Source organism: Rhipicephalus microplus, unplaced genomic scaffold, assembly GCF_043290135.1.
Source record: "Rhipicephalus microplus isolate Deutch F79 unplaced genomic scaffold, USDA_Rmic scaffold_12, whole genome shotgun sequence".
NCBI classification, from domain to species: Eukaryota; Metazoa; Arthropoda; class Arachnida; order Ixodida; family Ixodidae; genus Rhipicephalus; species Rhipicephalus microplus.
This window is the reverse complement of record NW_027464585.1, coordinates 48,886,837-48,900,165: the sequence shown is the minus strand read 5'-3', so window position 1 is coordinate 48,900,165 and position 13,329 is coordinate 48,886,837. Positions and strand designations below refer to the sequence as shown.

Below are 13,329 nucleotides of genomic sequence, written 5' to 3'. Positions count from 1 at the left end.
GTTGAGGGTAATTTGGTCATTAGTTGATTCAACAGCTCTGTACAGAAGACAGTCGTCCGCAAATAAACGAATAGCAACGCTTTCGTGCACACAAGAGGTTATGTCGTTTATATATACCAGAAATAATAAAGGCCCCAGGACACTTCCCTGAGGCACTCCGGAGTTAACTGATCCAAGATCTGAAACGTGACCACCGACATCAACAAATTGTTTTCTATGTTCAAGGTATGAGGCAATCCACTTTATTAGAAGATGCGGGACATTAAGTGTATTAAGTTTATAGAGAAGACCTGAATGCGAAGCCCTGTCGAATGCTTTGCTTAGATCTAGGAATACTGCGTCAACTTGGCCGGACTTGTCGAGAACTGAAGAAAAGGTATGCACAATAGAAACGAGTTGAGTGGTAGTAGATAGGCCCTTACGGAAACCATGCTGGAAGGGTGTTAAAATATTGCGGGAATTTAAAAAGGCGACCAGGTAGTTGGAAATAATATGCTTCATGAGTTTGCTGCAGGAATTGAGAAGCGAAATAGGGCGATAGTTAGTAACGATGGCTTGATCGCCAGTTTTAAAAACAGGAACTGTACGTGCAATACGCCACTTGGCGGGGACAACACCTTCAGAAAAGGAAAGACGGAATATAAGAACTAGAAATTTAGCTATGGATTCAGCATACCGATAGAGAAACATGTTTGGAATCTTATCAGGGCCTACAGAGGATTTCAATTTAAGATTAAGTAACATTGCAACTATTCCTTCATAACTGATAAAGTCAGACTTCAGTCCGGTTACATTACGTATCTCTCCAATATCATTACAAGGCACTGAATCAGAATAAACGGATTGAAAGAAACATTTATATTCATTCGCAATGAGCTGTTTATCGGTTATAGTTTGATTTCCTATTATTATGCTAATAATGTCGTCACGCCCTCTCGCATTTAGGTGACGCCCGAATTTTGAAGGATTAGTTTTAATAAAATTAGGCAAGGTGGTAGAATAGAAAAATTGCTTACTCGCACGAATTTTATCCACTAGTGTTTGGCGCAGGGTACTGGATAACGAATTGTTTACCTTGCGTTTTTTCAACCTTTTGATCTTGCGTACTAAATGAATGATATCGCGATTGATCCACGGGTTTGCGCGGCACACCTTCTTCGTTTTCACGGGAATAAAGTTATCGATGCAGAAATGGCATATTGTTTGGAACTTGTCCCATAGTAAGTTAACATCGTTATCGGCGAAGTTGTCGAGTTCAAAGTCTAAATAATCAAGAACACTGTCGTCGTTAGACCTACTGAAGTCTTTTACAGTTTTTTTGTCGGAATCATGCCCTAATCGTCTACCCAGTTGACACGTAAAGATTACAATTTTATGATCAGACAAACCGTCTACCACTGCAACATCTGTTTCAGACAAGGTGGCACTGTAAAACACAAAATCAAGAATTGAAGAAGAATTTTCTTGTACTCGCGTAGGAATGTTTACGGCTTGGTTAAGATTGCATGCAAGCATAATGTCGAAAACCAAGTGTTCATCGGAAGAGGGGGAAGATAAAGAGGGCCAGATAATATTTGGAAGGTTGAAATCTCCGGCAATAATAATGTTACTTTTAGAGAATCTGATTATATGATCATATAGTTTAGTCAAGAAGGAGTAATCAGCACAAGGCGCCCTGTAAACCGCAATTAAAATAAATGACTTGCCATTACAGCTTATACGCAGGCATAAACTTTCATGGCCGTCAATCTGATCTAACGGATCAGCACTTACGTTACACCTAAGAACAACAGCAACGCCTCTGCCGTGCGAAGGCCTGTCCCGCCTATGAATGTTGTGGGAAGGGGGAACAATATCAGAATCGGGTATCCCATCATGAAGCCAAGTCTCCGATATTACGGTCACGTCAAGATCATGGGTTAGCAGGACAGATTCGAGTTCACTAGCTTTATCTACAATGCTTCTTGCACTGATGTTCAAAAGACAAAAAGTATACGGGGGGATGGCAGTAGATTGTCATGTACCGACTTCGGGGCGAACAGTGGAACAAATTTTGACACGCGCGTTTTTCACATCATCCCAAATGTACACGTCATTGTCAATGTGAAGCTTATCGTTGAGAAGGTACACGTTTTTGCCGCTGTCTTTATCTGGTTTGGCACTTTCCCGCAGCAACTTCCTTTTTCGGAGCGTTTGCCGAGAGTAGTCGTTTTCTATGAATATCTTGGTGCCTTTCAATTTCTTTGCGTTTTTGAGGATATTCATTTTTTCGTTAAAGTCTTGCAAGTACAAAATTACGGGACGACTTACACCCTCTGGACGATTTACACCTTTTTTCCCAAGTCTGTGAATTCTGCCAGTTGAGGTAAATTTCACACCCAACTTTTTATCAAATACTTCGCTGATTACTCGAGTATGAAGATCAGCGTCGGATTCATTCTCTACTTCAGATATGCCAAACACCACAAGGTTTGAACGCCGACTGCGATCTTCAAGATCAACAAGCTTTTCAGAGTGTTGGGTAACAGATGAACTTAGAAGCGTTAGCGTGTCATCCAAGGCAACAATGTTTGAGGGTATAGACTTCATGCTCTGAAGAGACTTGGCTATTTCGGTGACTTGAGAGTTAAGTACGGCTATAGCTTCGTTTGATGCAAGCAACTGTGCATTCATTTCAGATATCGAGTTAAAGATTTTTTCCTGTCCTTCTAGAATGAGCTTTAAAGTATCAGCATGCGGGCCAGGGTTAGTCTCAATATCTCCGCAGAGCAAGAGTTTACAAACCAGAAGGCAGTCATACACCATAGTCATACATGTTCGTGGGCACGGCAGGATAACAAGGAACCTGTTGTTAGATCGTACCGAGCAGTAGGAACTACCAACCTGGGCAATAAACAGGACGGGCTTGGTGAGCATAGTTGATTTCACATCGTCATGCCCACTGAATTAGAAGCGTTGGAGAACATGCTTTATAGCTGCTGTCGTTGGTGACGTAGTTGACCGAAGCGTCACGTAGTTTTCACATGGTTGATAGGCCAGGTGATCAAAAGTTGGTTCGATTCGGGGGGAGGATGAAGCAGGCATACGCGAAGCGAGTAGCCAGAAGAAGGCTGAGCCAAGGAACGGAGGCGATGGAGGCTGTCCAGCGGAGCCAGACAACAGGCCACCAATCAGCAGCACCTGGGACGGGCTTGGTGAGCATAGTTGATTTCACATCGCCATGCCCACTGAAGTAGAAGCGTTGGAGACCATGCTTTATAGCTGCTGTCGTTGGTGACGTAGTCGACCGAAGCGTCACGTAGTTTTCACACGGTTGATAGGCCAGGTGATCAAAAGTTGGTTCGATTCGGGGGGAGGATGAAGCAGGCATGCGCGAAGCGGGTAGCCAGAAGAAGGCTGAGCCAAGGAACGGAGGCGATGGAGGCTGTCCAGCGGAGCCAGACAACACGCCACCGATCAGCAGCACCTGGGCAATAAACAGGACGGGCTTGGTGAGCATAGTTGATTTCACATCGCCATGCCCACTGACACGGACACGGAAAGGGCGGCCATACAAGTAAGGACGGAATTTCGAAAGCGCCCAAACAAGAGCGAGAAATTCCCGTTCTGTTATAGAATAATTGCGTTCAGACTTAGAAAGCAGACGGCTTGCGTACGCGATTACATGGTCGTTGCCCTGCTGATTTTGCGCCAAAACTGCACTAATTCCGTGACCACTCGCGTGTGTTCGCACGTCTGTAGGAGCATCGGGGTCGAAGTGTGCAAGAATAGGAGGTGTCGTTAGAGCGGTGATTAGCTGAGAGAAGGCGTCAGCTTAAGGAGGGCCCCAACAAAATGGGACGTCTTGTTTGAAAAGGTCGGTGAGTGGCCGTGTGAGCACCGCAAAGTTTTTCACCAACCATTGAAAGTAGGAGCAGAGGCCCACAAAACTGCGAACATCATGGACAGAGCATGGGACTGGGAAGTTTGTTACAGTGCGTACTTTCGCCGGGTCTGGCCATACGCCGGCAGCGTCAACAAGATGACCCAATACAGTAGTCTGACGATGACCGAAGTGGCACTTGGAGGAATTGAGCTGCAGGCCGGCCCGTCGAAATATGGATAGAATGGTCGAAAGGCGTTCAAAGTGGGTTGCAAAGGTAGGTGAAAAAATGATCATGTCGTCCAGGTAACACAAATATGTCGACCATTTAAATCCTTGTGGGAGCGTGTCCATCATTCTCTAGAAGTTCGCTGGAGCGTTGCAGAGACCGAATGGCATGACCTTGAATTGGTAAAGACCGTCAGGAGTAACGAAGGCGGTCTTTTCTCGGTCCATGTCATCTACAGCAATTTGCCAGTAGCCAGATCGGAGGTCGAGAGATGAAAAGAAGGTGGCGTCATAGAGGCAATCGAGGGCATCGTCAATGCGTGGCAGAGGGTACACGTCTTTTTTTGTAATTTTGTTGAGGTGGCGATAATCAACGCAGCAACGCCATGAGCCGTCTTTCTTTTTTACTAATACCACGGGAGATGCCGAAGGGCTCGTTTATGGTTCGATTACGTTTTTCGTGAGCATTTTGGCCACTTCTTTCTGAATCACTTCTCGCTCGAACGCTGACACGCGGTACCACCGACGGTGAATATGCGCAGAGTCACCAGTTTTGATTCGGTGAGTGACAATTTTAGTATGGCCCAAGGGACGATCGTCGGTGTCGAAAATGTCACTGTATGAGGCCAAAACTTGGCAGAGAACGTCGGCTTGGTGAGACGACAGCTCCAATCCAATCATGTTTCGAAAAATACCATCGTCTGAGCTGGGTGACCGTGAGACGGCGCTTCGATCAAAAGCAGATACAGCGACAACACTGACATCGTCCTCTGTTATGGCAGTTAGCTGGGCTAGAGACATCTTGCAGGGCAACACTTGAGGGGTGAAAGCAAAGTTAAGGAGCGGAAGTAACACACAGTTATCCGCTATGGTCGCGATGGTATAGGGCACAGTAATACTGCGCGTCAGCCGAACGTCAGTAATTGGCGTAACGATATAATCACCGTCAGGAACGGGAGGGGTCGATGACAAAGACACATACGTGACGGCTCGAGGTGGCAGGCGAACGAAAGTGCTTGGGCTCAAGCGGCTGGTGTAGCTTGGCAGAGTAGTCGGCAAAGATTGGAAGATCAAGGCTGAGGTTACCAGACGAACAATCAAGGCCGAGTGTGCCGAAAGGAAATCAAGGCCAAGTATGAGGTCATGAGGGCAGCAGGCTAGCACGGCAAAAAGGACCACGGCGTGACGACCGGCAATGCTGACACGAGCAGTGCACATTCCGATTACTGGTACAGTACCGCCATCGGCAACACGTATTGCCTGCGTCGTAGACGGCGTCATAATCTTCTGTAAGTGGCAGCGTAGAGAAGCGCTCATAATAGACAGGTGCGCACCTGTGTCAATGAGGGAGGTCACAGGAACATGGTCGACTTGTACTTCAAGCAGGCTATGGTGCGTGGGAAGCGTCAGTAGAGGATTTTCGGCCGTCAATGATATTGCAGCTTCACCTCTATAAGCTGCAATATCTAGTTTTCCTGCTGCGATCGTCCAGAGAAGCTCGGCGCGGAAAAGCGCCGAGGTGGCGGAGAGCAGGATTGGCGACGTAGCGGCGACGGGGAGTGAGAGCTGCGGCGACCGGACGAAGGGCCATCAGGGTAGCGGCGACCGGGCAAAGGGGCGTCAGTGGAAGGCCCGTAAGATGACGACGAATAGAAATTGAAGGGTGCGGCGACTGAACGTCGAGGAGTTGCCGGTTGCATGAGCGTCGAGGTAGAGAAAGTCTGACGTGGCTGGTTTTACCAACGGCGGCGGCAATAGCGAGAAACGTGCCCAGGCTGGTGGCAGAAAAACAAATAGGCCGGTCGTCAGGTGTTCGCCATTCCGAAGGGTTACGGAAGGGCATTGTTGGGGCGAACGGCGAGCGTGTCCTCGGGAGTAAGACGGGACTTCAGGGCGTCAAGGCACATGCTGATGGAAGGCCGAGGTTCGCAAACTCTTGCCTCACCACAGCTTGTATTAACGCCACTGACGGCTGTTGTTGGTCAGAGGCGAGCGTTGCGAAAACAGATGGCTGAAGAGGAGCCGGACAGGCGGCTTCGATTTCCCGATGAACAATGCGTATGACGTTGTCATACGTGGGAGACTGGCGGGCGGCTTCACACGATGAGGTTGCGGCCGTGTTGGGCAGCCGGGTGAATCGCTGAGTAATACGGCGGCTCTTGGCTTCTTCGAACCGCCGGCACTCTTTAATGATGGCGTCGACGGTGGCAACGTTGTTGTAAACTAGAAGATTAAATGCGGCATCTGCTATGCCTTTCAGCACATGGGCCGCTTTCTCAGACTCACTCATGTGCTCGTCAATCTGGCGACATAGGGCGATGACGTCGTGACTGTACGCGACGTACGACTCCGTCGACGTCTGTGCACGAGCCGCCAGTTGATTCCGCGCTGCCATCTGCCGCCCAACGGTGTCGCCAAAAAGGTCGCGGATCTTCTCTTTAAATGAGTCACAGTTTGTAATCTCCGCTTCGTGCGTCTCGAACCACACTCGCGGTGGGCCATCGAGATAAAAAAGCACATTGGCAAGCATAAGAGTCGGGTCCCACCTATAGCTTGCGCTGACCCGCTCGTACCGGTTGATCCATTTGTCGACGTCAACGCCATCCTGACCGGAAAATACACCGGGATCATGAGCAGGAGGTAGAACTACGTATGTAGAAGTCACGGACGGGGCAGGTTGTGAAGACGATGGTTGTTCAACCTGTGACATGGTTGGACCTATGATGATGCGGCCGTTGCGGAGCTTCGTGATGAAGACGGGGAAGTACCCAGCACCTCCACCACAAAGATGTTACGTAAGATGACACGAGGCGTGTCTATTTAGAATCTATATTCAAACTGATGCGTATGGCGTCGACTAAAATGGAGGACAGCACGCACAACCGACAGACCACTTCCTCGTTGTCGTCTTCTGACCACTGATATGTCAGCTACGTAGCAATATCAACACGTCAATATTCTGCGGTGTGTTTGTTTATACTAGAAAAGTTATACATAAGTAATTCTAAGAACTTTAGCGTTTATTGCGCTGCACTGATAATGGGACGCCATGCACGAAAAGGCGAGTTTTCTACTTTTCGCTAAGACGATACAGTGCAGCCTACCTTGAAATCTACAAAATATGGCCTCCAAGATTGTGCGTGCTCACTATAACGGAGGCCATCCTTTCGTTTTCTGTGATTACTGCCAGATTGCGATCATGTCTCACTCAGCACCTTTTGAATCCCATTCACCGATGTTCTTGCAAAACATCGTAGTAATTTTTTATTCTATTCACTCTGTCCAGACAGAAGACTGTCGTCTTTTGATGACATTTGCTGTCGAACATGCAGGTGCAAGGCAAATTCTTTAGTAGCCACCTCGTGCTCTTTAAAAGTGGTCTTAACCTACCTAATTGGCAATATTCAGTTTTTGTTGCAAAGTATGGAGAACCCAAACTTGTGAAAGCAAGTAGCAATGAAAAACACATACTTTATGGGGAAAAACTGTTTTATGACTCGCAGCTTCCTGACTCACACATATACGAATGCAGCCGAACCCAACAACGCAAGCGATTGCACGCATAAACATGCACACAGAAGCGCACTCGCACAAAACATTCACAACAGGATACAGAATGGGCGCAACTATCATCAAAATTATTTGAGGCTTTGCCCATAAACGTCTTCAGGAAAACACATGCACACACACTCAAATGCATTGTCAGACAGTTTCTGTATATATTTATGGGCAAAACATTAAACAAATTTAGATGAAAGTAGCTCCCGCCTTGTCTCTTGTTATTGTGAATATCTGGTTTTGTTTTTTTTTGCGCTCTAAATTCCCAATAGATACACGTGCATACACAACACACATGCACACACGACTATGTGTAAGTTCGAGAGTGAAATCTAGCTGTTTATATTCTGTGCCTAAACTCATCGAAAGGTTCTACACAAATGGGAAGGTTCCCCAACATTCGGGCACAGTTAGTGCTAGGCAGTAATGAATTCGTTACACAAAAATTGAAAATGAAGTACTTGTGGCCATATTTTAGCTCTAGCTATGCTATTTTCCTTACGTTAGTGTTCTAGCTAATTAAACTACTGCCTTGATTTCACATTAATCAGTGTGTGGGTGTGTTTGCTACAACGAACTGTTCTTGTGTGCCATGAACATATCTCTACTTTTTTATGCATTGATTGCAGTAACAAGCACCAATATTTGTGGTACCTGTTCTTTTTTCTTCAATGCAATGAAAAGCCTTGCATTCATTATGTCTTTATATGGTATGGTAGCACGTTTATCAATATTTTGTGTGTGCAGAGCCGATGAAGTCTTTCATAGATCACATACAGCTGACAGTGCTAGGCAAGCATAACAGATAATTCTACACCAGCAAACAAGGGAGGCCTTGTCAATATGAAGTTTATGTGCTTATGAAGTCTGTATTGTGGCAGCTTACCTTGTGTGCTGAGGTATGCTGCATAGGTGGGAGCAGCGGCTCGATAGCTTTTAAATTCCAGTAATTGCTGTGAATGAGCACCAGTGCTTAGATTTAAGTCCATTTACAACGTTAGAAGCGCAGAGTAAAGTAGGGGCGTGTAGTAATACTATACTTGCTGTAATTTTATGCACAGATTATGGTGCACCTACACAAATGTTTCAGACTAGAGAGGGTTTCAGCTTGCCCATTATTTTGATATATGCAAAATGCAAAGGATTGAACAGGATACTGGGTACCTGATTCATCTTGCCCCGATAGATCTTTCCAGTATCTAGGCTTCTCACATATAAGACTACGACATCTGGTATAACGCTAACACAAAGGAGTTTGCGGACAGACTGAAACTCTTATATACAGCAATTCTAACAACCCCTTTGCACATTGCAGAGGCTTGTCCTCCAGGCAGTGCAATTTACTGGTTTTTGCGGCTTCCGAACAGAATTTAAATATGAAGATCCTACTGAAATTGCGAAAACAATGTTAAGCTTTGTCATTATAGTTCATGTTCTTTATTTTTGTCATTTTGATAAGATATAATTTATGTTGCTGTCACTAGTTACTATTTTTCAAGCAATACTCTCAACGTAGTTGATCATCTTGCAGCTTCAAAGGTTTGTTTGGTCACGTGACCAAGACACCTACACTGCTACGTGCCCAACTCAGTGCCCCTAAATCGAAAGTTCTCCTGATAAATAAGGCAATATGAAAATGTTTAGCGGGAATAAATGAATCTTGCGTGTATTGTGCGTCTTTGCCCTTATTGAGACTTCACTCAGAAAACTGCCTGTAGCATGCCTTCTAATGGCATTCCCTAGCCATACCAGTTCACCGGATATAATAAGTTTTTTAGCCATACGCTACAAATGTTAAACAAACCTTGATGCTGTGTGAACATTTTCGTGTGTGCGTGTTTGTATGCTGTGTCACCATTTGCACAGTTTAATGACGGGAGCAATAAATGACAGCGATTCTGTGACTTATTTATTACATTTTATAACTGCCTTAACAGGATCAGCTGAAAAAAAACTATAAAGATTTGCTGGACTCTTCACACAAGCATATAATTACCGTTAATAACATCCCTGACACTTTTCTTGGCATGATTGCTACATCTAATGTCTTACAAAGAAAATTAGCCCTTAAATGTACGCTTATATTTCCTTCATTCATAGCAAAGGGCTCCTTCTGAGAGATTCTGTGCCTTCAGATAGTATATAAGCGATTACTGCCCTGTTGCCAGCTCATAAGATCACATACGTGATGCCACATAGGCAGAAAAAAAAGTGTTTCACACTCGCCGTCATGACTACTGGCAGTGCTGACTGATGCTCCCACATAAAAGACGCATATTTAAATAGCCCAAGAAGTGGAAGGGGACATAGCTCAGTTGGTCGCTACAGTTAGCTTATTGGACGCGTTATTCGAAGGTCGCAGGTTTGGTCCCTGGCCACGGCACGTCATCTTTATGGCCACTTTTCTTCTGGGGCGGCGCCGTGCGGGGAGCTAGCTGGAGCTTCCCAAAACTTGTTCTTGCCCCCCGACCCCGGTAAAATAATCCTGGCACCGCCCCTGTTACCCTTTCTTAACATAAGAATTGCTTCTGATACCATATCCTACACTTGGCATGACTAGTTATTTATTTTAACATACTGCAGCTCCGAAGGGCTATCGCAGGAGAATGTTACATCTGTTAATACTGCTATGTCGGCTAGATCTCATTCATAGTGCACTACATACATTACTTCTGTGTGCGTGAGAGCGTAGGCGTGCGCGCAAGGAAAAGTGCGGTGCCTCTTTGGCGCCGCGCTAAATGGTGCTCCGATTCGGCTTCGCACCTGTTCCCATTAAGACGTTTCACGTAACCTTTAATGCAGTGTTATGTCCATGCATTTTATTACGTCAATTGCGTTCAAATGGCCCGCCGGATTAGAGCAGCGCGTGCGCATAAAAACGTTTGGCAGGCGCCATGTTTGTTTTCATTCTGGAAGTTAAGATGGCGGTTACACGTTGTCGGAGTCCTGCGCCGGCGTTTTCAATTTACACTTTTCGTGTGGAGCTAATTTCTACGTTTTGTGCGAGAGTTTTGTGCGTACAGCAGACCTTTGCATTCAAGTTGTGATTTCTTCCATACGCAGGAGCGGCGCGTTGATATTCGCCAAGTCGAGGCTGTCCTGAACAACGATCTCGGGTAAGACTCCTTTCTCTGGCCTGAACATTCTTCAGCTGTGTTGAGTTCTGAAGGTACAGGGACTCTAATAATTGAGTGTCAAAGCTGTATGGGTGCACCTTTACTCGCATGTGTACGGAATGTGCCATTTCATATCTCTGAAGTTGCTTACGTTCCGTTGAGTCACCGACCGCAGCTGGTACCATAAATATGTATACAGACGAAGTCGCACTTGCCTAGAGCACCCGCTTCAGCTGCCATTTTCTGACGAAATGTGCCAATAGCGACCCCGTCATGATCGTATTAGGTTCTTATGGTGTAATTCTAGCATGAGTGAAAGCTTGTAGCTAGCGTGAAGCAGCAGCTGCGAACACCAACTGCATCCACAGCCACGCGCTCCGCTGCTTTAGACAAGTGTTATCAGTGCTCATGGATTCAAACATGAGACGTTACTCGAGTATTTGAGTTAGGGCGAGTATTCAATATCGCTGGAAACATCGGGCATCGAAGTGGAGTTCAACCTTGCTGTGTGCTCGCGCACCTGCGAAATTGAATCATGTTTTGGCTCACATCAGAACAAACTGCCCCGGCATCTTTTTTTAACATTTGCTAGAGATAGCAGAGCACGTCGTATAGCTGCATTTTTTACAGTTTTTTTTTTCTTTGAAAGAGTTGAATGACGAGAAAACAGGTCAAACGTTTGCTCTCAAAATGTTTTTTTTTAATTTGTAAGTGACTTAATGAGCTAAGAATTCCTTGAAACATAGACACAAGTTTGCAGGTGAAAAATTAACGGTGTTTAGAAGGACACAAAGTAGTAGTGCATGAACGTTGTCGCGGACAACCTTCTTGAGACATTTTGAGCCATTAAAAGCGCGCATGTCTCAACGGCTTCTATTTTCCCCTTCGAAGTGGGCCATAATCAGTGTCATTGCTTTCTGTGTGCTTCAAGAAAGAGAGCCCAGCGGAATCTTGAGGACATCAGTCGTCAGCGAACCTTTGTGCTGCCCGGACGTTCCCTGTTCTTGGTGTCATTACATAAGTTAATTTTGTTTTAGTCCCCAGCTTTGTTTCACTCTTTGGTGTTTCATTACATGAGCCACCGAGTCATAGAGACACTACAAACGTCATCTTCATTTTTCAGTGTTCTGGTCTGACCACCTTCACCGTTTACGATAGTTTTGTGCAAAATAGTAACAGAGTGTCATTTGAAGTCTCTCAGCTAAAGTAGAAATGTGACTACACTGAATTACATAGCGCTTTTTTGGTGCTACATTGCTGGGGCATCAACTTGCGTGTGGCATCTGTTTGCAGAGTTAGCATTGTGTGCATGACTTCACTGCTGGGTTTACTGAAGTTGTGCTCTTTTTCCTTAGCAATGCTGGCAGGCCCCTCTGATGCGTTTTCACCTTTGAGGAGATCGTGCATTGCCATCTGCTCACTTAACGAAGGCTTTGCAATCCTTAGCTCGCCTTCGTTAGCGGGCTTTCGTTTTTCAAGAATGTTTGCTGAAGCTGAATTGTTCTTTTAATGCCATTTTTTGGACTGTTTGTGTGTTCGTGATAGCACTAATCTTTGTAAGTGTCTCTTGCAGTGTTGGGTCCAGCCACAACAAAAAAGTATCTCGAAGTGGTTGTTGTAGGTGGCCGCAGTGTAGGTGGCCGCAGTGCGCCGAAGTGGCCCGCTCCTTTGGTCTTACAGCTTGAATACTGCTTTGCGGCAGTCATTAGTTTGTATTAGACTGCTTGGTCAATGGCAGCCTTTAGGGGGGGGGGGGACAAAAACTAGGCATTTAAAAAGCTATTTGCAGCCATTTGTATGCTAGATGCAGAGCTAAACATGCACACAGTATACACATTTCTATAATCTCTTTTGTGTATGATATATTTGCGACAGTTGTATGTTTCACTACTCAAGAGTTACCACTGACATGTTGGCCAATTTCTCTAGTTTGTTTCAGTTAACATTCTGAGCCTGTTCTAGTCCAATGCTTAGACAAAGGCGTTTCCCAGGGATCTTCAGTTTACGCTATCCTGTGTAAGCCAATTACAATTTATCCCTGCAAAATTCTTAATTTTCTCACTCCATCTAACTCTCTGCCTTCCCTGAGAGCATTTCCTAACCCTTGGTACCAATTCTTCAGCAGAAAACATCACCGGTACAGTATCTAATCACCTTGGGCCAACAAAAATAGCACTTTAATTGCTTCAGCTGTTCAGTGGTGTTTGAATAGCTTGTGTGCTGCAGGTTTGCTCATTACAAACATTTGATGTACTGTAATCTAGGCGTTTTATGAGAAAAATAAAAAAGCCCGACTTTCGCAAAGGAGTGTATACTACATCAACCTCTAATTCTAGACATAATGCTGCCATAAAAGCACCATTGTTTTGGCTGCTGATATGAGTTGCCCTCCCTTTTTGTTTTGCTTACATACATCGTCTTCAAGACACAGCTCAGTTAAATAAATTTATTCATTACCAACAATTGTAAAACTGTACGAACATAGTCGAGAGTTCGATGGAATGCCATCTGGTCAGGTAAAGGCATTGTTGAAGAAAACAGGTCACTGACCAATGTCAAACAAAA

The 13,329-nt window shown here is 45.3% G+C and overlaps 1 long non-coding RNA gene across 1 annotated transcript in view; it reads left to right on the top strand.

The window, feature by feature from the left end:
• Positions 1-10,842, top strand: part of LOC142783758 (uncharacterized) — a 45,650-nt gene extending 34,808 nt beyond the window's left edge. The window contains exon 3 of the long non-coding RNA XR_012888446.1: positions 10,712-10,842. This is a non-coding gene — a long non-coding RNA (uncharacterized LOC142783758). The remainder of the gene's footprint in view (positions 1-10,711) is intronic.
• The last annotated feature ends 2,487 nt before the right edge of the window (positions 10,843-13,329 follow it).